This window comes from Xenopus laevis, chromosome 2S (genome assembly GCF_017654675.1).
Source record: "Xenopus laevis strain J_2021 chromosome 2S, Xenopus_laevis_v10.1, whole genome shotgun sequence".
NCBI classification, from domain to species: domain Eukaryota; kingdom Metazoa; phylum Chordata; class Amphibia; order Anura; family Pipidae; genus Xenopus; species Xenopus laevis.
This window is the reverse complement of record NC_054374.1, coordinates 34285939-34309470: the sequence shown is the minus strand read 5'-3', so window position 1 is coordinate 34309470 and position 23532 is coordinate 34285939. Positions and strand designations below refer to the sequence as shown.

Genomic DNA, 23532 nt, shown 5'->3' with positions numbered 1-23532 from the left:
TATGGGAAAAACATCTTATTACTAAAGGGGATAATCATATGTTGACATGTCCCTTTAAATAATGTATAGGGCTGCTCTGTTAGCAGAAATGCTTGATGGGGTTATAACATGTGGAATGGAATATGTTTATACATGCTCCCAAATGAATGGAGATGTGGGTAACTGGTTACACAGCTGGGGTGGTGTGAATTGGTAGCACTGCCAGTGTCAGGCTAACAGCGGGTGGCTCTCTCATGCAGGATAGTGACTGACAGTTTTCACTGAGTTACTTACTGTGTTTTATGCTTTTTAATTCTACTGTTAAAGCAAAACAGAATATTAGAATATCAGACTGTGAAAAGCTTCTACTCAAAATAAACAGAATCAAAAAAGGGATGTAATTTTCCCTAAAAACATAAGAGAATATAGCATGCTTCTATGGGAAATTAATAGAACATTACTTATTCACACTTTTCGGGGCAGACTGATTAAGGGTAGAATTAAAAATTCTAATTTTCCAAATTTTTTTCAGTCAAAACTGTCAAATTCGACTAGTGAATTATACAAACTTGATTAGAGTTTTTTTAAAAAAAAAAATCGAATTTGATTTTCGAGATTTTTCATATTCGGACCCAAATTCAAATTCGACTATTCGCCACCTTAAAAACTTGCCGAATTACTGTATAAGTCAATGGGAGAGGTCCAGGGATCAGTTTGGTGATATTTGTAGCCTTCCTGACATTTGAGTTTTTTTCTGAGAAAAAACTCGAATCGAGTTTGGTGAAATTCGAATTGAATACGATTCGAGTTTTCGAGTAGGTAAAATTAGTCTGAGTTTTACATATTCTAATAGTCGAATATTAGAATTTAGAGTAAAATCAAATGTATGTGAGTTAAAAAAAACTCACATGAATTCGAAATTCAACCATTTATAAATGTGCCTCTTAAGCTGGCCATAGACGCAAAGATCTCATTGTACGAATCAAGGATTCATACGATTTTCGGAACGTGTGTGGAGAGTCCCGACATTTATCGTCTGGCGGAGATCGGTCGTTTGGTCAATAGGACAGGTTAGAAAATTTCTGTCGGCTGCCGATAATATCTCTGCGAGTATTGCCGATCATACGTATTGCAGATCACTAGCTTTGTTTATCGTATGATTGCGGTCAGGGGCAGAACTTCGGCTGATCTGTTCTTCAACTACTTTATTTGATCTGAATAGTTAGTGGCAGGTCGGGAGATGGGGAAGTCCTTTGCGTCTGTGGCCAGCTTTAGAGTGTTTAAATTAAAGGCCAGCACAACTCTTGCACCCCCTTCATTCCCTTGCACTTCTTCCTCAGGTCTTTGTAAATGACTCCCTTAAGATAGATTCCAACTTAAATTGTTACTGAAGGAAATTCCCACAGCATGCATATCATTAACTTTAAATTGCCCTTTTGTTTGAGTTTTTTTTTATTGTTTGCTTTGACAATTTTACAATTTACTGTAATTCCAATTTTAGGGTTAGAGTACACCGATGTCATGGCTATGGATGCTTGCTGAGCATGTTGAATGGAATGTACGATAAAATGCTATAGATCTACGTCGTCAATGGTGGGAAATTCAAAACTTATGATTTACTGTGAGGTTCATCCCCCCATCCCCCAGACATGCTGTTTAGGTTCCTGTAGCTGTGTCATGCTTTCAATATGCTATTTTCATACAAGGCCTATAAGGCTTGCTGAAACTACCCTTGAAACTTACCTCTTGGCTCTACATTATATTGTCCTCCTTAGGTCCCTCTCTTCTTGAAAAAAATAGGATTATATAGAAGAGATACATTGCCGTGCTAGATGACGAGATGTGGTTTGATGCTCTCAAACAGGTCCAAGATATATCCATCTCAAATGAGGAATACATAGATACAGATAAAATTCCTAAATCGGAACCATATGTATATATATGATATATAGTGAATAAAGTACCCCCTCTTGTAAAATATAAGGATATTATAAGTTACCGAGGAGTTTCATGACCATATAAAAACACGAGGCCGAAGGCCGAGTGTTTTTATACAGGTCATGGAACTCCGAGGTAACTTATAATATCCTCATATTTTACAACTGGGGGTACTTTATTTATTATAATACACAAATTTCAGTGAGTCATGTGACAGAAATGACATCAGAACTCCCCGTTTATAACTGATGACATCAGAACTCACCGTTTATAAGGATATAATTTACAAGATATTCATGGCTTTTGTGCATTATAGATATATATATATATATATATGAAATATATGGTAATGTGTCTGACCTATATCCCAAGTGCAAGGATGAGGTAGGCACTTTTTATGTCTTCTGGGCCTGCCCACCAATCCAGAGATTCTGGGATAATGTGTTTGCCACCTGTTTGGTTTTGACTCAAACAGTTCGGTTTTTTCGGCCTGTTTCAACTTTCTGTTCTCACTTCAACATGGCTTTGTTTTTATCAAGTACAGTTCATTTAACTTAACTTACTTAGCATTTATATCTTCTAATAACTTTAAAAACCATTGAAAATTGTTAAAGGGCATGTAAAGGCAAAAAAATTAAATCCCATTTTTACTTTCTTTAATAAAAAAGAAACCTATCACCAATATACTTTAAATAAAAATTTGTGTAACATTTTTATAAGAAACCTGACTGTATGCAGTGAAATTCTCCCTTCATTTACTGCTGTGGATAGGAATTGTCAGACAGTCCCTAACTGCTCTGCAGGGAAACAATCATACTTATGAACAGCAGGGGGAGCCCCCGCCTTACTTCCCAGCCATGCAGAACTCAAGCAGCTTTGTTTATGACGATCCCTAAGCAGCCCAGACCACACTGAGCATGTGCACAGTCTTAGTCTTGCAAAGATGTTTAACAAAGTTACCAGATGGTGACCTCCTGTAGCCAACTTTGAAAGCATAAATTATTTGTTTGATTAGGCTTGTGGTGCAGTAAGTTCATGTTTATATTTAGTATACAAAATACAGCATTTCTAGCCTTATTCTATTTTAGACTTTACATGCCCTTTAATAAATGTAGATTGAAAATTACTTAGAATTACATTTTGTTTATTATATGAAAATACTTTTGGGTTGTAATTCCCTTTAAGCATCAGTATAAAAATACTTATACTTTATAACTTTTTCAAACTTATTCACACTGAAAGAATTCAGTTGTGCTGTTTGCTGGAATTTAACTGGATTAGCATGGCTCAGACATGTCAATAATTAATAGATGCAGTTAACCAATGCAGACGGTTTATGCACTGTATAAGGAATAGGACATATCAGGATAACAGCTATAAATTAAATATTTATGAGGACCAATAAGCAATTTCAGACTCCCGCTGAGATACTTGCTTTTCCTGAGGAAAGTTTACTTAAAAGTACACAAACATATTTACAGTAAAACTCCAGCATTGCTGAATAAATCAGTAAGTCTGACCTGAATGATGAAGTTGAATTTGAAGTTTGAGCTTTTTGTAGCCTTCCCCTAAACGGGGATACTGAACAATCTTTGTTTTCAGATCTTTTGAGAGTTGCTTTGAGAATCCCATGCTCTTCAGAGGAGAGTCAAACAGTAGCAGAACTTGCAATTGGCCACCTTAGGCTGGTGCAATAAGTTCAGTATATAAATATGGCATTTTTAACCCTATTCTTTTTTAGGGTTTAGTTCTCCTTTAACACCACTCATCACAAGACAAATGTCTCATAACACTTTAGTAAACTTGTGAGTGGTCTTAATTTTGACACAAGAATATTCTCAAAGATAACGGGCGATGGGTTATAGACAATTTCTATGAACTTTGTTAAACCGACTCCACAATCTGTTATCTGTGAATTATCCTGTGCCTTTTCTCCTTTTTTAGCTTGAATGGCTGTTCCATGGCTACACAGCATCTAGACCAGAGGTCCCCAACCTTTTTTACCCGTGAGCCACATTCAAATGTAAAAAGAGTTGGGGAGCAACGCAAGCATGAAAAAGTCCCTTGGGGGTGTCAAATAAGGGCTATGGTTGGCTATTTGGTAGCCCCTATGTGGACTGGCAACCTACAGGAGGCTCTGCTTGGCACTATACTTAGTTTTTATGCAATTAAAACTAACTTCCAAGACTGGAATTCAAAAATAAGCACCTGGTTTGAGGGCACTAAGAGCAACATCCAAGGGTTTGGAGAGCAACATGTTGCTCACGAGCTACTGGTTGGGGATCACTGATCTAGACTATAGTAGTCTTCCTAAAGCAAACACATCACTTTTACCATTGCATGGCAACATTATATTTTAATTACTTTAAAACTCTTGGTTTTTTTTGTGTTCCGGATCCTTTAATAGAGAACTGGAGATCTATAGTGAACTCTATCATCATTTCTTGATAAATAAGCCCCAGTCTCTTTCTATCGCTTTTTCCACCAAGCAAGCTGTACGGATAGGGGTGGTTGAGAGTTGTAGTACAAATCTGCCAGAGGGCCCACATTGGCATGAGGTACCAATAAACTGTTGCAATTTTAAAGTTATATAAATGTCATGATCATTTGTATTTGTGTATTCATTCTTTTGGCACCTTTCAATATCGTTTTTTTTCATCTATAAACTAATTGCAATGGCTGTGCATTATGGGGTTTTTATTGTGTTTTTTCTCTCTGCTGCAAAGAGAAGTTAAATTGTGGCAGGAAACTCTTCATTGTTACAGGAAGGCAGTTGGGCAAACTGTGCAGTGTGGTACGTTGCAGGCAATGTGGTCAGTCTGATGTTAACAGAATAAGATGGATCACAAAAATGCGGTTATTTGTTTCTGATGTAAATATATTTATAAAATGTGGCTCAGCTTTTGTATTCTGCGTAGCACTTACATGTACTGTATATGGGACATTTGGCTCAGTCGAGCTCTTTTTGCAACTTTATGCAAAGCTTTTAAGAGAATATCAGCATTTATGGGAATCCAGGGATGTGCAAGGGTTGCAACCCCTCCAAAGCCAGAGGGGGCCGCAGTGACTAATACATGCATGAGCTTTATTATCTGGATATCTAGGGTTTGTGGCATAAACGTTTACTAACACTGATGATAAATACAGTTCATCAAGTACACGGAACATTTTATTACAGGGGCTTTTATTACATTACATTATATGAATAGCAATTAATATCTATGAGACATAAATAAGCAATCTACTTTTATTAGATTAACCCAAAAGTGTTTTATTTACCATACCCCAAAAAATGCACCATGCTTATGTTATTAAAACCTTATGGGGTTGGATATCTTCCAAACATTTTTCTCAATTCAGTTGTTTTCAGATAGTACGCCAAAAAAGAAGTACTTTTTTTTCAATAGCTTTGCACTTTTTATTTTTTTAACCATTTTTCAAATATTAAAGTTTAATGTTCGTGTCTCTGGTGGTTTTCAGTCTGGCAGCTCAGGTGCAGGCTCTTAACAATGTGCTACATTATTTGGTGCATAGGTAGGTGAAAAACGAAACTTTTTTAGGGGTAAATTGACTAAGCGACGAAAATTAGGCAGCGACGGCTTCGCAGCCATCGCAACACTTCGCCTGGCGAATATTCGCTCAGACAACGCTAAGTTACTAAAATGCAAAGTTGCGTCCAGGGCGCCGAACGCTGTCGATTTTTCTCTAGCGTTACTTTGGCAAGCAAAGCGAGGATGCGCTAGCATTCAATTATGCCTAGTGCAACAACGTTGCTCATGCCAATTTGCATACGGCGGGAAATTATAAAGTTGAATGGACGTATCTGTTGCAGCAAATCATTACATTACGCAAGTCCAGGGAACCTTAATAAAGAAAATAAAGTTGTTATAATGCCCTACACATGAGCCCAGTGTATAGTTTGTGTTCCATATTTTAGAAAATTTATGGGGGAACCCGGTTACCCAAAAAAATTTTAAGGACGTTTGCAGGCTATCACTCTGAAAAAATGAAAAGACGCCAGCGTTTTTTGGGACTTAGAAACTTTTTCCACTAAAAATATGATGTAACAGAAGATTGAGGAAGATCTATGCACTCCAATGCACTTCCCTGGTCTTAGCTGGCGAAGGCAAGTTTGGCGAAAGAAGTAACGTTCAGTAAAATCCGCATCTTAGTGAATTTGTGGAGTAACGTCCATTCACCAGAGCGAAAATTGCTCTCTTTTGCTAGCGAAGGTAAGCCTGCGCCAGTTAGTAAAACGCCAAATTGCCTGAAATCGGTATCGCTGGTGAATCGTCGCCAGCGTCAGTCACTTCGCCCTTTAGTAAATCTGCCCCTTAGTATGATGTAGACATTGATTTTGAAACAATATGCCGTCTTTTTCCATTTGTGGTTTTTTTGTTATTTAGCTTTTTACTCAGCTGCTCTCCAGGTTGCAATTTCTGCAATCTGGTTGCTGCAGTCCAAATTACCCTAGCAACCATGCATTGATTTGAATAAGAGACTGGAATATGAATAGGAGAGGGTCTGAATAGAAAGGGGAGTAAGAAAAAGTAGCAATGACAATAAATTTGTAGCCTTACAGAGCAGTTTTTTTTAGATGGGGTCAGTGAAAAGCTGAAAAGAGTCTGAAGAAGAAGACAAATAATGAAAAAGTTGCTGAAAAATGTTAGGTAACTTAAAGATGAACTACCCCTTTAAACTTTAATATTAGAAAAATGATCACAAATAGAAAATAGAAAGAAATTGAAAAAAGTCTTAATTTCTGGTGATCTATCTGAAAACAGCTGAACTAAAAACAGTGTTGGAAGGTGAACAACCCTTGCATACGTTCCATATGGCAGCTGGGCCTTACAAATCATTGACTTGCTGGAACTGGCTTTGTAAATTTAGAAAAATTATAGATCTTTTCTATGTTATTTAACCATGGATTAACCACAAGAGGAATGGAAAGCACATTAAGCATGACTAAGCCCGGACTGCATAGTTTTCACTAAATGTTTGTTAATACCAGTAACTTGGTAACCCTAATGAGTTCCCTTCTGGGAAGGCCTTGGCAACCAGTATTTGATCATGCATCACTGCCATAATATGTGAGCTCTATCCTCCTCTAGCCATGGACTCCCCTAAACTGGCAAGGAAATGCCTGGGTGCCAACAGCAGTGCCATTGCTATATACAGTATAGATACATAACCAAATAGAATACGGGACACAAAGCACTCTGACATGCCACAAAAAGAAAACTTGTAAGTCCTTTTAACATTTAACACTTTTCTAATGCTCCTGTTTGTTTTATAAAACAAGATTCACAAGTGCTGACTTCTGTTTGGTTTTCCAGAAATAGAAAAGTTCCCCCTTTAAAGTGGCTTATTCACTGTAGATCAGCAATTTGTGTCATGCTATGTTTAGTTAGCGCTTCCGTGTTTGGCTTTTTTTCCTTTGGTCTTTTTGCACTGTAGTCGAAGTTGGTGGAAGAAATGATGTTCCATGTTCTATAAATGTTGTTTGTTTGAAATGCCCGAACATAGCAGAGCGGCAGAGTTTTGGGAGCACATCTTCTTTGCTTTGGCTCAGAATTACACAAAAAGACCCATTTATGAACGAAGTGCAGCGTGTGAAGTACAATTATCAGATGCAAATTGCCTTGTTTTTACCCAACGTTGCAGTTTTTCCCTGCAGAATTCCAGCGTCATTGTGGCTAAGTACCGAATTGTCCACTGCAATTGTGCCCCGTTTGTTGAAAAGAAACATGCACTTTGTGTGAATGGGGTGCAACTTTGGTAAAGGTTTCCACGTTTGGGATTCCGTGACTTCCAGCATTAAAACAACATTAGCATGTGATTCCTTTCCTTTGATTCCCACTGTGGTAACCCTGGAATTACAACCGCATTCAAGACAGCAGTAATTCTAGGGTTCGCAGCATCAATATGTGCACGATTTATCAGAGCAGGCTGGGCAGTCGATATAAAGGAGTGAAATGAGTTTGTACACAAGTAACTTTTATAATAAAGCCAAAACATGCATCACCACAGTAAACCTATGGGATCTGTTATCCAAAAACCCTTATCCAGAAAGCTCTGAATTAAGTCTCCCATAGACTCCATTTTATCCAAACAATCCAACTTTTTCTCCTTCGCTGGCTGCATCTGAACTGAGGACTGGGTGGGAAATTTTGACAGTTGTTTAAATCTCCTGCCCACTGAGAAGGTGAGGAAGTTGAGCAATGGGGCTATGCGAACAGGTCTGGTGCTGGAAAGCATAAGCACAGTTTTTAAATCCAGGTTCTTTAAAGGAGAACAAACCACCCTTAGCCAAAAGTCCCCACTGGCCCCCCTCTGCTGGCCCCCTCCCTGCCTCCCCTGCAAGTCTTACCCCTGAATTGTGTCCCCTCTAGAAATACTGACCCTACATGCAGAGTCAGTGGAGTGGAGCTCATGGGCGCCATCTTTGTCGCTTCGGTATTCTTTGTAAAGTGAGCGCCGTATTGGTGCATGTGCAGTTGGAACAATCTTCCGGTTCATGACAACTGAGCATACGCCGAAAGTAGGGATGCACCGAATCCAGGATTTAGTTCGGGATTCGGCCAGGATTCGGCCTTTTTCAGCAGGATTCGGATTCGGCCGAATCCTTCTGCCTGGCCGAACCGAATCTTAATTTGCATATGCAAATTAGGGGTGGGGAGGGAAATTGCATGACTTTTGGACACAAAACAATGAAGTAAAATGTTTTCCCCCTTCCCACCCCTAATTTGCATATGCAAATTAGGATTTGGATTTGGTTCGGTACTCGGCCGAATCTTTCACAAAGGATTTGCGGGTTCGGCCGAATCCAAAATAGTTGATTCGGTGCATCTCTAGCCGAAAGTAATGGTTATTGCCAAAGGGAAGGAAGATGGCGTCCGTGAGCTCTGGTGTGCTGACTATGCATGTGCGGTCAGTATTTCTAGAGGGAACATAATTCAGGGGTAAGACTGGGGACTTTTGGCTAAAGGGGGGGTTTAGTTATACTTTAAGGGCAGGTTAAGATCAGTTGAGGGTCGTAGTTTTTTGTGACCCGCCTCCTGTACAGTCCGACCCAACCAGCTCTCCACTTCCAAAAATCTAAAATAATGCTGGAGTGTTGCCTGCATTATGTACTGATGGGTTGGGGCAACTTGGGGACACTTTTCTGCAAAAGGAAAGGTACTGGCCATTCTTTTTTGTTATACTGACAAATCACTATGGATTTTCATAGGCAAATGTCAGCAACACAAAAGGTGCTAGCACTGCTATAAGTTGGTACTTTGGTAAAGCTATTAGCAAGTAGAAATATCTATACACTAATGCATTCATGTAATATTGTTTAGAAAAGGCATCAGTGGGCAAATAAAGTCCTTAAACTGTGGTGGACCTTCATGTGGGCAAGGGAAGCAGATGCACTGGGGCATATTGCCCTACTAAGTCTGCTCTGCAAGCCCTTGTGTGGGGAAAATGAGGGTAAATAAATAAGTACATCAAAAATGAATTGGCAACATTCATGCCTATATAGGTTATGGGGCAAATTTACTTACCTCTGAAATTGCGCCAGCGACAGCTTCGCTGACATTGCAACACTTCGGCAGGCGTAAATTCGCCAGGACAGTGCTAATTCACTAAAATCCGAAGTTGCGTCCAGGGCACCAAATGCTGGCGAAGTTGCGCTAGCGTTACTGCTGCAAGCAAAGCGAAGTTGTACTAGCGTGGCCTAATTTGCATACGGCGGGAAGTTAAAGTTGAATGGACGTATATGTTGCAGCCAATACATTACCCTACACAAGAGAACCTTAATAAAATAAACTAGAGTAGTTATATTGCCCTACACATGAGCCCAGTGTATAGTTTATGTGCCATACGTTAGTAAATGTAGGGGGGAAGCCAGGTACCCCAGAAAAAAAAAATTACGATATTTTGCAGCCTATCACCTTCTAAAAAGTAAAAGACACCAGCGTTTTTTGGAACTTAGAAAATTTTTCAACTATTTTTTGACCAAGTCCTATCTACTCTATTGCACTTTGTCTGGTCTGAGGTGGCGAAGGCAAGTCTGGCGCAAGAGGTAACGTTCAGTAAAATCCGCATCTTAGTGAATTAGCGTAGTTACGTTCGTTCGCCAGAGCGCAACTTCACCTGGTGGTAAGGTGCGAAGTACCGCTAGAGTCTATCTCCTTCGCTAGCGAAGTTACACCAGCGCCCGTTAGTAAATGGGTGAAGTTCTGCCCGTTAGTAAAATTCCCCCTATGTGTGTTATCTCACTTGTAAAGGCTATGAGCAAACCACAGTGTTTGTTCCCACTTCAACTGCGGCTGCATAAATTACATTTACCTAAAATATTCATGGTAATATTGGTAAGCTGAACACAAAAGTTTTGGGAACTTCAATTATTTTGACTAATTTCGGTGGTATTGAGGTGGAATTACAACATTTAAGAAGACACTAGCCTAATTAGCGCACAGGATCAGTTTCCTTACTTGTTCCCCTCTTTAGTTTCGTGTTGCAGTTCCCAGGTTATTAGAGCAAGCAGTGCACAAAACGTAAGTGTTCGTGCAGAGGCTGTTTCTTAACTATCATCTCTGGTACTGTACGTCTGTCAAAGAAATAAAGGGAAAATGTTGAAAATGGCATAGTGTAAATCTTTCTCTTTTATGAGCTGCAACGTTACAACCCGGTCATTTTATTTCTAAGATTTTCCAGTATTTTATGTAAATATTGCCCAAGGGAATAGGAGAAATGCAGCTGTTAAACATGTCAGAGGGTTTTACGCCAGATACACAGAGGAGGCAGAGGTTCCCTGGCGCAGATACAGCTGCACAAAGAAGAGGAGAAAGTATCATTTCCAAGCATTAGTAACCAAATCTTGCCAAACCCTCATTGCAATAGAAAAGCCACATGTGAAGCTTGCATTGCGTGAAATACTATCTCCAATTTTCTGGCATGTCACAGCTTTATAGACCGATTTCAAGCCTTTTTTTCAAGTTATCTTTCCTTTGGATTTGTCTTATGGAAATATTAAGCATAATTATAGATAATATATATTTTGACCAATGCAACAATGGATAGACTGGGTTTATTTAAATTACTATACAGGTATGGGACATGTTATCCAGAATGCTCAGGACTTGGGGTTTTCCAGATAACGGATCTTTCCATAATTTGGATATCTGTACAAAAAATCATGTAAACATTAATGAAATCCAATAGGCTGGTTCTGCTTCCAAAAAGGATTAATTATATCTTAGTTTTGATCAAGTACAAGGTACTGTTTCATTATTACATAGAAAAAGAAAATAATTTAAAAAAAAATTGGATTATTGGGATAAAATGGAGTCTATGGGAGACCGCCTTTCCGTAATTCTGAGCTTTGTGGATAAGGGTTTCTGGATAACAGATCCCATAACTGTACCATGTTCCCCTTTCCCTCAGTATTTTTGTATTTGATCTGGAGAGCCCCAAATTATCTTGCTCTTGGAAGGGGGTCCAAGATATTTTCCAAAATATTATCCCCAGAGGTCTGTCTTTTTAGGGTAATTAATGACCTGGTCTAAACTAATCACACATAGCCCTTGAGAACTTTACTGTTCTATGCAAGAAAAGTCCTGATATTAATTTACGAACATTAGAATTGTTGTTACAACATGGCCAGGGGTTGTCCAGGCAAATCTTACAAGACTTCATATTGCACAATGGATTTGCACCTGGTGTTTATGGAATCAGATGTGATGGTGTTTTGTTTTTAAACATTACAATAATGTTATATTCTATGCAACGAATGTGATGTCGTGCATCTATTAGGGGGGATTTTTTTTCACTTTTTTGAAACCATAAATAAATTAATTTCCACTAATGTCATTTAAAGAGCCGAACTGAAAATGGGCAAACATGAAAAAGTTGCCGAAAAATTGCAAACGACTTTTTCGACTTGTCCCACGGTGACCATGTCTTTTTGTATCACTGCAAAAAGCCACCGTCCAAAAAACCCGCAAACCTCAAAATCCACAAAGCGAAGCGAAATTGCCATTTACTTCTACATAATTTTGACTGGTTTTAACTGGAGTATTTTCGGATTTGAAATAGTTGAAGTTTTGTCACATAATAAATCTCGGAAAGTTTGTTTTCGCAACTTTTTTGGGGGTTTTTGGCAACAAAAAGTCTGACCCGAAAAAGTCACTGTTTAGTAAATCACCCCCTTATTGTCTGCCTGGATACAATACTCCTATCTACCTTTTCTTGCCTCCCAACGTCCCGTTAATGTCGCATTAAAGACAATTAATAAAACCTTTTAATAAAGTAAAAGCATCGGTAAAGTTAATACCAGGTATGTCCCTTTAATCCAGAATGCTTGGGACTTGGGGTTTTCCGGATAACAGATCTTTCCGTAATTTGGATTTTCATACCCAAAGTCTACTAGAAAATCATGTAAACAATATTATTATTATTACAGAGAAAAAGGAAATTATTAAAAAAATGGTTATTTGAATAAAATGGGAGTCAATGGGAGATGGTCTTTCCATAATTCAGAGTTTTCGAGATAACGTGTTCCCGGATAACAGATCCCATACCTGTAATACATTTAGCCATTGTATTTAACAACCTGTTAGCTCAAGAAAAATACAGTTTTTTTTAAAAAAAAAAGATTGGATCCCTGCTCCCCAACTTATCAATAGAGCTACTGATCCCCCTGTCTAGGGCAGAAAGGCTTTACTGGTCCTTGGTGTACCCAGGTTCCCTGGAACAGATCCACCCTGGTAAACAAGCAGAAGCCAAAGAGAAAGGAACACCCCTTACCAGAGACTATGTTAAAGTGTGGCAGGAAGTGGTCATAATCCTGTAGGCCAATAACTGGGATATGTATTAACATCTAGATACATGGGCATCTGCCCAGTAACTAGGGAAATAAGGAAGTGTAGGGATTTAAAGCCATAGGGGCTTGTTAAACCTATGGGTCCCTACATACACATTTCTTTGCTCGTGGAAAGAAGAATTTGAGTGCCGTAATTCATTACATAAGTCTATAGGCACCACTGGACATCTGTGCCTTTGGAAGGCTCCCTTGTTGCCTCCTCTTCTTTTTAACGATTCCACTTGCAGGGTTTCTGTTCCAATGTAACGTCTTTCTCAGACTTCTGTATCCTGCAGCGGGTAAATAGACGCATGCTGTGATCAAGAAATGACGCAGAGTTTATCGTACAAATGAACACAAGGGACTTGTGAACCTCAAACACTTGCTAGCAGCTGGCTAGTCAGCGGTGTGTAGGAAAAATGGCATAAAAGTCCATGTTCCTGCAGTTTATTCTTCAGTAAATGAAAACAGTCTTTTTAAGTTTAAAAGAGGAAATCTCATGGGAGAATGTAAAAATGCCATTAATAGGAAAAACAAGCACAAGGCAAAAATGTTTCCTTTGTCGGTTTTTAATTTAATGTGAGTCTTGCAGAACCTTAGCAAATCAATGAATACACAATCTTCAAGCAGGCTTAAAAATGCTCTATGCAATACAGTATATCCCTACACCTTGGGGCAGATTTATCAAGGGTCGAAGTGAATTCGAGGAAATTCAAAGTAATTTTTTGGATACTTCGACCATCGAATAGGATACTACGACTTCGACTTCGAAGTAAAATAGTTTCGCATATTCGACCATTCGATAATCGAAGTACTGTCTGTTTAAAAAAACTTTGACTTCAATACGTCGCCAAATTAAACCTGCCGAAGTGCTATGTTAGCCCATGGGGTCCTTCTAGAGCATAAGTCGAAGTAAAATTGTTCGATCGATCGCTGAAATCCTTCGAATCGTTCGGTTCGAAGGATTTAATCGTTTAAAACGATTTTACTTTGACCGCAAATGGCCAAATTCAATTCCAATTCGATGGTCGAATTTCTAAGCTTTTTCTACTTCGAAATTCGACCCTTGATAAATCTGCCCCCGTGTGTTTTATACTTCTTTTAGATTGTAAGCTCTATTGAGCAGGCCCCTCTTTACCTTATGTATCGATGCGTTCTGTATAAAATTTGTATATTTAATACATATGATATTACATGATGTAACCTATTATTAAAATAGTGAGGTGTGGTGTATTTTAACACTGTTCTTTTACACAACATTATAAATATGCTCTTAAAGAGAATTTGTCACCCCATTATGGACATGAATCGAGTATTGTACCTACCGGTAATGGTTTATCAGAAACTTCATTTTCCTACAAATGAAAGAATCCAAAATAGATCACAACCACCGTTGGGTCCGCAATGCAGGACTGTCCTGTGAAAATCTGGATCATTGGGAGGCTTTATAAAGGAGCCGATCTGTATGAGTAAAACCATTTTCTAATAAATTCAGGCTATTGTAAAGCGCTGTTAAAGATGGTGATAGATACAGATAATAATGCTAGAGATCATTCAGGTCAGTGAAGATATCAGTCACAGATGGATTCACAATGTTCAGGGTATAATATCAGACACCCTCAAGGACAAACACTTTTATTATGAGACTATTGTGTTGGAACTGTGTTAGCCTTGGTTTTTTTTTTTTTTTACTAGACAGAATGAATAAAGCATACTAGACTGAATTATGGCTGATATAACATGAATGCATTTGGCCAGATTCCACCAAGTTCATCTTAGCATATGGTATAATGTCAGGGAACATTTTTTTTTTAAAAAAAAAGGTTGAATTGGGAAGGAGTAGATGATTTAACAGGGTATTGAAAGGAACAGTAACACCAAAAAAACACTACTATAGTTTATGTAAACAAGCTGCTGTGTAGCCATGGGGCAGCCATTCAAACACAGGATACAATAGATAACAGATAAATTCTAAAGAATCCCATTGTATACTGCAGAGCTTATTTTGTGCCTTTTCTTCTTTTTCAGCTTTGAATGGCTGCCATCATGACTACACAGCTGCTTGTTTATATAAACGGTTGTAGAGTTTCTGAAGCAAACACACCAGTTTTACCAGTGCAGGGCAACACTACACTATATTGTTGTTTCTTTAAAGGAAAACTATACCCCTGAACAATGTAGGTCTCTATAAAAAATATATTGCATAAAACAGCTCATATGTAAAACCCTGCTTCGTGTAAATAAACCATTTTCATAACAATACACTTTTTTAATAGTATGTGTCACAGGGTAATGTTAAATAGAAAATTGCCATTTTAAGAAATACTGTTAATGTGTGATAATAATAATTCAAGGGATTGAATCTACCATAAGTAAAGAATGCTGAATTAATTAATGCACAGGTGAGTGGGCCCAAAGGCACAGAACAACTGCTGGTTGCTGTCTAATTGCTCATCATGAGGTTGCTCATGAGTTTGTTCATTTTTACAGGCAGATGGTCTGTCCAAGTGGCACTCGTGAGCAATCTGATGCAGTGCTGTCTTAAGGGCCAGTCATTCTTGTTGTTCAGTTAGTGTCCACAGCCCACGTCTTTGAAAAGGCTCATAAGATACACATTTTTAACAACCACGATGAGAGCTGCATTTTCTCGGCTAACTTCTGAATTATCACAGTATTGCCAGTGCCAGAGCGAAGTACTATAGCCAGAAAGCAGTCACATTAAGGGGCAAATTCATCAAGGGTCGAATTTCGAGGGGTTAAATCCCTCGAAATTCGACTGGGGAATAGAATCGAATAGAATCGAATAGGCAATTTGGGCGAATTTACGCGCTGGCGAATAGTCGAATTGGCTAATATTCGCCAGGCGAATAGGCGCTCGATCGAATATTCGCTCGAAGGATTTTCATTCGATCGAATGCCTTTTTATTCGATCAAAAACTTGGAAAACAAGCCTATGGGACTTTCCCTTAGGCTTTTAAAGCAATTCGGTAGGTTTTAGGTGGCGAAGTAGGCAGTCAAAGTATTTTTAAAAGAGACAGTACTTCGACTATCGAATGGGCGAATAGTCGCAGCGTTTTTGTGCTTGATCCAGTACTTCGACTATCGAATGGCGAATAGTCGCAGCGTTTTTGCGCTCGATCTATTCGAATCATTCTACTCAGGCGAATTTACGCCAATTCGATAGTCGAGGAGCACAAAAATTCAAAGTTTTTTTACTTCGAATCCTTCACTCGAAGTTAGTGAATTGGCCCCTAAATGTCAAACATGACATATTCAGGTGCAGTTAAACGTTTGAAACATATAGTTTTAGAATTGTAAAATATAGGTATTGATATACAGGTTGCAGGTAGTGATTGGCGAATCTCTCCCGTTTCGCAGCAAAATTTGCAAAACAGCGAAAAATTTGTGATAGATCGTGAAATTGGAAAGTTCACGAAAAAAAAATCGAGAACGTTTTCACAAAAAAATCATGAAATTCAAAAGTTTTCACGAAAAAAACGAGCAATTTGAACGTTTTCACAAAAAAAATCAAGCAATTCTAATTGTTTCACTAAAAAATTGAGCAAGTTAAGCGCTTTCACAAAAAAAATTGAGTAAATCGAACATTTCACGGAAAAATAGTGAAAATTGGAAACTGACGCCGGTGAATTTTCGCGGGAGATCCGTGAATTTATTCGCCGCCAACGAAATGCGGGAATTCCTCGCAAATTTGTGCCAGTCGAATTTATTCGCCCATCACTAGTTGTAGAATTTATTTTGGTATGTCTTCATACAATAAAAGGTCAAGTAAAGCCCCAAGATAATAACTTATTTCATTAGTATTCGGAAATACTAAAATTACTTTCCCTTTGTTAGCATCTCTGTATATCTTTGATTACAGCATCAAAACATCCCTCCTGGTTTTATTATTATTATCACATATTTAAAAAAGGCCAACATATTCTAAAGCACTGTACACACTTTCTCATAGATTGGTTGTAAGCTTTTTTGGACAGAGTTCGCTTCACATTTTATATCATTATTGGTTATATCTTAATTTGTATCTTTAGTGTATGCAATAGTTCAATGAATAGGGCTTATGCCGAACATATTGCCTGTTGTTTTATTTAACCCTTTAAGTGCCACAGAACGTAGAATCTACGTTCTGAGGCAAAGTAACTTGAAATGCCACAGAACGTAGATTCTACGTTCTGCAGCATTTCCCCCAGGCCAGGAAGCGATGCGCAAAAAAAACCGGCGCATCGCTTCTAACAGGCACAGATCCCCCTAGGCAACGAGCAGAGGCGGTCCACTTACCGGATCCCTTCGTCGATCGTCGCAGGCAGCCAATGGGAGCAGTGGAGACCACGAGGAGCACACTGATGACGTCTCCACTGCTCCCCCTATAAATAACTCCCCCCAACTGTCACACCTTCCCTCCTGCTGCGCACTTATGGTTGCTGGAGTTCCCCCTGCTGCCTGTCTGAGCTTTGATCGCTGGATTGGTCGCCTGGATTGCCTGGATTCAACATTGTGAGCTGAACTGCACCTCTCTACACCCTTTACTTTACATATTCTCTCTAAAAAAAAAAATCTTTTTTTTTTCTTTTTTTTTCTTCTGTCTTTGGCCTTAGCACACTTACAGGCAACTTTGCCAAGCTCACACTCACACTCCCACACTCACACACTCACACACACACACTCACACACACACACTCACACTTACACACTTACTTTCTTACTTTTTATCTCTACTTATTTTTTACTTTGATTTCTTTAGTCATTTGTCTTTATTTGTTGCTCAAACTTTATTTCTGCTCTGATTTGATTGCGTTTTACTGTTTTTTGGCCATTTTCATCATTGGTTTGTGATTTTATTGCACTTTTATTGCGCTATTACTTGTTTTGTTCTCATCCGTTTCTGTTTGCAGTGACGCTGGTGGATCTAGATTTCTGACCACCGATTTCACTCCAATAACTTCATTTTATTGCTTTTAGTGATTTTATTACGTTTATTCTTTATATTTTTCTTTACTGCTGGTTTAGTTTTCTAGAAAAGTTTTCCCCTACCCAAATAACTGTTCACTGTATTGCTTTTGGTGGTTTTATTACGTTTACCCTTTGCATTGTTCTTTGCTGCTAGTTTAGTTCCCCAAAAAACTTTCCATTTGCAGTGACGCTGGTGGATCTATAGTTCTGACCACCAATTTCACTCCAATAACAGTTTTTTTATTGCTTTAGCTGTTTTTACTGCTTGCTTAGTTCCCCCGAAAAAGTTCCCTTTGTAGGTCACTAGTGAATCTAGGACCCTTGACCGCTGATTTTAGTGTATTCGCTGTTCTTTTATTGCTTTGAGTAGTGTTGCATTTTAGTGATTTTTCAGGAGTTTTCTTTGCACTGTTTATTGCACACTTTATTGCTTGTTTAGTGCCCCAAAAGATAGTTCCCTTTGCTGTGACACCATTTAGTGGTCTTATCCTGTTTTCTGATTTTAGGTGATTGTTCCAGAAAGTCAGGGATTACGTGGATTGTAAACTGTGCCATATCTTTATTCCATAGCATTCCATAAGGTTCATTTGTTCAAGCTCAAGGTTTTTTCCTTCTGCTTGTTTGTATTGGTCATATCTTGCTGCCTTGCTTTTTTTCTTCTTCTGGTTGTTTCTGTTAGCAGGGGTTAACTGTTGGTCATATCTTGCTGCCTTGCTTTTTTTTTTTCTTCTGGTTGTTTCTGTTAGCAGGGGTTAACTGTTGGTCATATCTTGCAGCCTTGCTTTTTTTTTTCTTCTGGTTGTTTATATTAGCAGGGGTTAACTGTTGGTCATATCTTGCAGCCTTGCTTTTTTTTTTCTTCTGGTTGTTTATATTAGCAGGGGTCTCAGTCATCTTGCTGTCTTGCTTTTTTTTTTTTTTATTCTGGTTGTTTCTGTTAGCAGGGGTTAACTGTTGGTCATATCTGGCAGCCTTGCTTTTTTTTTTTCTTCTGGTTGTTTATATTAGCAGGGGTCTCAGTCATCTTGCTGGCTTGCTTTTTTTTTTTTTTTCTTGTGGTTGATTGTATTAGCTTTTTTTTTTATTTGTTTGACTTGCCTATTGATTCTTAGCTTTGGAGTTGTCTGTAAATTTCTGGCACAATGGCCAAACGGTTTTATACCGCTGAGGAAGCGGCTAGGTATTGCGAGGACTCCAGCTCAGAGGAATTTAGTAATTCCGATTCTGAGTATGTCCCATCTGATGACTCTAGTGAGGAATCAGAGATTGGTGATAGCAGCACTATTAGCGCAGAGGCTAGTAGTGGCGGCACGCTTACTGCTGAAGAAGCAGAGGAAGAGGCAGAGGCAGAGGCTGGTGGCAGTGTGCCAGATGCACCCATGGAGGTTGAAGAGGGTGAGGGTAGTGATGATGCAGCAGTTGGAGCGCCTATGTGGGGGCCTCCCTGTAATTATGCCCCCGAAATTCCCCCATTCACTGCAGTCGCGGGCGTCAAGGTGGACACCACTAACTTTCAAATCATAGATTTCTTCAATCTTTTTATCACAGAGGCCATCCTACAGGACATGGTCCAGTACACAAATTTATACGCTGAGCAGTATCTTGCCAGCCACCCTTTACCAGGGTATTCAAGAGCCCAGGCGTGGTATCCCACTACTGTAAATGAAATCAAAAGATTCCTGGCGCTCACATTGGCAATGGGACTCGTAGAACGCAATACCTTAGCTTCATACTGGGATACCACTACAGTCCTTTCCATCCCTCTTTTTTCAGCCGTTATGCCAAGAAACCGCTACCAAATTTTACTGCGGTTTCTTCATTTTAGCAACAATGCAGCGGCTGTTCCCCCTAATGAGCCCGGTCACGACAGGCTTTACAAATTGAGGCCCCTTATAGATAGCCTGTCTCAGCGCTTCGCAGAGGTCTACACCCCCTCCCAAAATATATGTGTGGACGAGTCCCTTTTGCTCTTCAAAGGGCGCCTAAGATTCCGCCAATACATCCCTAGTAAGCGTTCTCGCTATGGGATGAAATTTTACAAACTCTGCGAAAGCAGCACGGGCTATACTAATTCTTTCATGTTCTATGAGGGAAAGGACACTAATTTGGACCCCCCCGGTTGTCCCCTTGATTTGACTGCCAGTGGTAAAATTGTCTGGGAGCTCATATCTCCACTGTTGGGCCGAGGTTACCACTTATACGTGGATAACTTCTACACTAGCATCCCCTTATTTAGAACGCTTTACTGGTTGGACACCCCAGCCTGTGGCACCGTTAGGCAAAACCGCAAAGGACTGCCTAAGGAACTGGTGCAAAAGAAATTAAAACGTGGAGAAGTTTATGCTCTTAGAAGTGATGAGCTCCTGGCACTAAAATTTGCAGACACAAAAAATGTTTGTATGCTTACTACTATCCACAATGAGAGTGTAGTTGTCCAACACAGACGTGGCAGGCCCGCAAAATCAAAGCCACTCTGTTGTAAAGAATATAGTAAGCATATGGGTGGCGTTGATAAAACAGACCAAATTCAAACTTACTATGACGCCACCAGAAAAACCAGGGCCTGGTACAAAAAAGCAGCAATTTACATGATTCAAATGGCCCTTTATAATTCCTATGTCGTTTACAAGGCGGCAGTACCAGGCCCAAAATTGTCTTTATACAATTATCTGCTGCAACTGCTCCCTGCCCTTTTGTTTGGTGATGTACAGGAGGTTCCAGAAATGCCTGGCAATGACAATGTTGCCCGAATGGTGGGTAAGCATTTCATTGCACAAATTCCACCAACTCCTAATAAAAGATATGCCCAGAGAACTTGTAAGGTTTGCCGTTCCAGGGGTGTTCGAAAAGATGTGCGATATTTTTGTCCCAAGTGTCCTAGCAAGCCTGCTTTGTGTTTCCAACCCTGTTTTGAGGTGTACCACACTGTGGTACACTACGAGAGGCCATGAGTTGTGTTGGTAGGTTAGGGTTCTCTGGGTTTGTTGGTGGTAAAAGGATGTAGTAAACTTGGCATGCTCTGTTTTTATGCACATGCTGGCAAAGTGATGCTTTTTATTTCGTGTTTTTTTGAAGTTGTGATTGTGCAGTGGTTTTTCAGGTTCAAGCCCCTTTTGAGATATAACATTTCACACGCTAGGTGTCTATGCACACGCTAGCAATAACTGGTTAGGTGTGCTGGCAAAACGATGTGCTTTTTCTTTTGTATTTTGTGCAGTGGTTTTTCAGGTTCAAGACTCGGCAGACAGACGGCACTTCTGGAATAGGTTTATTGGGGTTGCTGCTGTAAAAACCTAACGTGTTTCGGGAGTAGATCCCTTAGTCATAGGTCCTATGACTAAGGGATCTACTCCCGAAACGCGTTAGGTTTTTACAGCAGCAACCCCAATAAACCTATTCCAGAAGTGCCGCCTGTCTGTCGAGTTTTGTAGCGTCCACAGTGGGGACACTGTTTGACTGAGCACCTGGATATAGGCAAGAGCGGTGAGCAGTAGCGGTCCTTCTTTGTTCTTTATTTTCAGGTTCAAGCCCCTTATTGAGATCTAACATTTTACGCTCTAGGTTTTTATGCACACGCTAGCGATAACTGGTTAGGTGTGCTGGCAGAATGATGCGCTTTTTTGTGTTTTGTGCAGTGGTTTTTTGGATTCAAGCCCCCCATCGAGTTCTAACATTTCACGCTCTAGGTTTTTATGCATGAACTAGCAATAACTGGTTATATGTGCTGGCAAAATGATGTGCATTTCTTTTGTTTTGTGCAGTGGTTTTTTCAGATTCAAGCCCCCCTTGAGATTTAACATTTTGGCAGGTACCTACTTGGCTTATAACTAGGTTATAGATATTGGTAATCTATAGATATTGATAAAAAAAGTTTGACGATGCAAAAGTTGGCATTTTTTTTTCTGTATAGTAGTGATCTTGGTAGTGATTTATGGTGTAGAATTTGGCACAGGGTGAGCAATTTTTTTGTGCAGTGTAGCAGTAAAAACAATTGTATGTAGGTTTGTTCTTAGTCTATGCATTCAGCTTTTGTGTTGAGCTATGGTGCTTTAGGCCAGTTGTAGTTTTATGGATAGCATTTGTATTGCGCTGGTGCTATAGCAAACTGAGGTGCTGGTTGGTCGAGAGGGCGCACGATAGAACTTGTGGTGTGTGATGAATACATGGGATGATGTGCATCTCTAATGCTGATGCCACAAGTTTTTTTTTTTTACTGGCACCTCAAAAGCTCCTCTATCAGCGCATTTATCTATAGTTTTGTCTGTATTTCTGGGCAACATTTGCATTTGTTTTTGTAGATTTAGGCATCTCTGGATTTGTGGGTAGCATGTCTTCAGTTTTCGGTTTTTGAGCACAGGGTGGCGGAACACTATGGTCTTCCATTTAGAATTGTTTATAGTGTAGGCATTCAGAATCTTTTTCCCGAAAAGTTGTGGTTGGAACAATCCATTTTTTTTGTACTTGTAGCGCACATTGAATATTTATGCAGTAATTAGGTTGGACAAGTTGCAGTGGCTCTCTGAATAGGAATAGTACTTTGATCACGTGCCATGTCTGCCACCAGTAGGGCACCAGCTTTTTTACAAACTTCTGGTGTGCACTTCTTAGGACACTTGCATAATTTATGGGTCAAATGTACTATGGATTCTTGCAAAAATTAAGTTTTGTCCAAACGATCTCCACCTGTGTAGCTCACTTTCCTACTCAGGCCACACCAGCCAGGCCAAACTTTTACTCATGCAAAAAATGTAGGATAGGAAGGAGCATTACAATCCGCAGACTTGGCTGCAAAATACCTTTATTGTCACAGCATGTTTCGGATCATCATGGATCCTTTTTCAAGTGAGGATCCATGATGATCCGAAACATGTTGTGACAATAAAGGTATTTTGCAGCCAAGTCTGCGGATTGTAATGCTCCTTCCTATCCTACATTTTTTGCATGATTACTATGGATTCTGTTGGTAAATATATTTGCAAATGTGGTACAGATTTTGTCATTGGTGAAGTGTAGGAAGAAGCACAACAGGACAGATGAAGTCGTTGCACAACAGGACAGATGAAACTCAGACGCTCCACTAAATCGAAAAGGGTGAGTGAAATATATTTTTGGGGTAGTGGGGCCCAGATGCAGATCCATCAGAGTAGTCCCAAAATTATTGGGTATAAATCTAACTTTGTAAATTGTCTTTTCCTTTATTTCAGACCAAAGCACTGAGTTCTACAAAGGATTGTGGCCACAATTATCCACGTAGTAAAGCAGGAATGGCATCTCTGAATAGTTGAAGGTGTTTATTTTCAAGAAATCTATAGTTTGTGGGGGTTATTTTATTGTTTAGGGACAGTTTAGGATAAAATATGGATGCATTCACATAACTTCACAGCCCGAATATTATGCATTGTGCCTGTGTTGGGGTGTTGGGTGGCTGCGTCTCTATGTGTATCCATACATATGGGGTATCGTTTTATTCAGGGGAACTTGCAGATTGCCATTGAGCAGGTTTTTGTTAGTTGTCATGGAAACTTAGGGAGAAATCGAACTTTGTAACTCTCTTTTCCTTTATTTCAGACCAAATCGCTGTCTTCTACAAAGAACTGCAGCCACAATTCTCTGTGTAGAAAAGAAAGAATGGCATCTTTGAAAAGCTGAAGAAGTGTACTTTTAGGAAATAGATGGCTTGTGGGGGTTATTTCACAGGTAAGGGGCAGTTTAGAATGAAAAGAGTTGAGAACTGCACATAAATTCACAGCCCCAATATTATGCATTGTGCCTGTTTTGAGGTGTTCGGTGGCTGCGTC

At 39.4% G+C, this 23532-nt stretch overlaps 1 protein-coding gene and 1 long non-coding RNA gene across 8 annotated transcripts in view; both read left to right on the top strand.

The window, feature by feature from the left end:
* The window catches only part of sh3kbp1.S (SH3-domain kinase binding protein 1 S homeolog), a 203439-nt gene that overhangs the window by 41834 nt on the left and 138073 nt on the right, over positions 1 to 23532 (top strand). The gene's annotated exons all lie outside the window — the stretch shown is intronic.
* Positions 22677 to 23351, top strand: LOC121400475. The gene is made up of 3 exons (XR_005965759.1): positions 22677 to 22825; positions 22939 to 23021; positions 23303 to 23351. It is a non-coding gene; the product is annotated as an uncharacterized LOC121400475 (long non-coding RNA).